The following is a 2310-nucleotide window of genomic DNA, read 5'->3' as shown; positions in this document are numbered from 1 at the left end:
GATGCAGATACGTGGCTGCAACTCTCGTCATCATTACAGCCGGGCATCGATTGCCATTTGACAGGCGATAAGTGGCCTGATTTGGCATTATGCCGATCTCTTGGTCAAGCGCGACTCATGTGAAACAATAGCCAATGCATAGTTCTTTTTTTTTGTCTTGTCTCAGCTACGGACCGTGGACAACATTAACCTGTTAACCCAAACTGACGGCGACAAAGTCCCCAAGCAACAGCATCAGCAACAGCAGCGGCGACTGGTGTCGCCTACTTTTGGGACCAGAGCCTGACTTCACTTAGAGTGGTGCAGTGGTCGGTGGTGCAGTGGTGCAGAGGTGCATGAATAATGCGCGCCCACAGCTCAATAAATTTTCACTCTTTTCGCCACAGATCTCCGCGGTCTGCGGCTAGCGGCTGGCAGCTGGCAGCTGGAGCCAAGAAATTCACACATCTTGTTGCAGGTCTCTCTTTCTTGGCTCAGTTGGACGCTGGCAATAAGCACAGTGCAGCACTCGACGCCACAGCAGGGAGGAGTCGAATCGAGCCTGGCCTGGGATGATTCATTTGCGCAGCCAACAACTTCGCACACACAAAACGAAAAACAAAAAAGGGGCAAAAAATGATACGAAAACCATTTAAAGGAATTCTCTCCAGTTAGAAGCAGTCCAGACACGATCACCAAAACTGGGAAGATCGAAGGGGGCGGAAGTCGCAGGCAGCAAACGAAAACATGGCCCATGGCCCAAAACACAGCGCACAGAGTCGCAAGACACTGGCACATTAAGAAAGCCTCGCAGACTGCTTGGGGTCTACGTTGCTGTTATCCTCCATCCTCCTTCTCCTTCAGCTTCTTCCTGCTTCAGCTGCTCCTTCACTTCAGTCAGGTCCCCAGTTGCATTGCAATTTCATTTCCTCTTCGCATGATTTCTCTCTGTGTGCGCCCACAATTGTCGAGAGATTAGAGTTTGCTGGTAATTCCATGGACTGCGCGACTTCACCATGCCGATTGCACTGTGCCACCAAGACTCTGCGATTCTGCAACGTCGACGACGACGACGACGACGACGACGACGATGCGGTTGATTTCGAGCTTATCACGTTCACAGGAGACTCCAAGACGCTGTCCATGTTTACACGCTGCAGACAACTCACCAACTGTAATAACAACTCAAGATCACAACGATCATAGAAACTGTTGTAAGCAACAATAAAACGAAAACCGGAATATTCTTGCTCAAAAGAATGATGATATGCAAACATCAGCACGTAGACACACTCAAAAAACCACACGAAAAATTATCATAAAATATAAGTAACTATTTATAGAACTGGAAATTAGCTTGTGTTACAAATGTAGTAAAAAGCGACAGTCAGAACAAGCGGTCCTGTGGCGCAATGGATAACGCGTCTGACTACGGATCAGAAGATTCCAGGTTCGACTCCTGGCAGGATCGAGATAAATTAATTTTTTATATATTATTTTGTAAATAAAGAAATGCTTAAATTTGAATAGTATTAATATTAAATTCTGCAATTTATATTTATCTTTTGCTGACGATGAATATTGAAAAGCTCATTATTTAACCTCAGCAAAAATTTTAATGAATTTAATTTTCTTTGTGAAAACTTTACAATTGTTAAAATTCCAAGCTATGCTATATTTTTCTTGCTTTCTTTTCTTTATAACTTATCAACGTAGTTTTATTAAAAGTCAGAAATCGTACTATCGAATTATCTTTACTGATTGCACTAAAATTCAGTTACTTATAATATATTTTATGAATTCTTTAGTGCTGATATATATTTATTGTTTTATTTCCTTCACAATCTCAATCAATTTTTGCAAGCTTTATCATCTTTGTATTTGTATTATACAAGTTATAAATAGTATCACTACTGAACTTATTATCTATTACATATAGCTAATTCTAGTAACGTTTTGATTCATTTAATTTTTCACTCATATTTGATATTTAGCGAGTGAGTGTTCAACTGCCTCCGTGGCGCAATCGGTTAGCGCGTTCGGCTGTTAACCGAAAGGTTGGTGGTTCGAGTCCACCCGGGGGCGATACCAACTTTTTTACATTTTCTATTTTACTATATTTGTTTTTTTGCGTTTTGTGTCGCCGTGTAAACATGCAAAAGTGCTGAGCGAGCTCTTAGCCACAGTGGTGTCTGTGTGTCTATGTCTAACAATGGCCACCACAATGGCAGCGGCAGCAGCAGCAACAACAACAGCAGCAGCAGGGGCAACCTCCAACTACTTCTTCAACTGGTTGTGCGACTGCGCGCTTAGTTACTTAGTGCTTTTGTG

At 42.5% G+C, this 2310-nt stretch overlaps 2 non-coding genes across 2 annotated transcripts; both read left to right on the top strand.

The window, feature by feature from the left end:
• Positions 1–1377: 1377 nt before the first annotated feature.
• Trnar-acg (transfer RNA arginine (anticodon ACG)) lies at positions 1378–1450 on the top strand. The gene has a single exon. It is a non-coding gene; the product is annotated as a tRNA-Arg (tRNA).
• A 540-nt stretch (positions 1451–1990) lies between these two features.
• On the top strand, positions 1991–2064 carry Trnan-guu (transfer RNA asparagine (anticodon GUU)). The gene has a single exon. It is a non-coding gene; the product is annotated as a tRNA-Asn (tRNA).
• Positions 2065–2310: the final 246 nt, after the last annotated feature.

Source organism: Drosophila sulfurigaster, chromosome 2R (genome assembly GCF_023558435.1).
Source record: "Drosophila sulfurigaster albostrigata strain 15112-1811.04 chromosome 2R, ASM2355843v2, whole genome shotgun sequence".
NCBI lineage: Eukaryota > Metazoa > Arthropoda > Insecta > Diptera > Drosophilidae > Drosophila > Drosophila sulfurigaster.
Note: the sequence above shows the minus strand (reverse complement) of the source record. Positions and strands in the feature narration are given on the sequence as shown.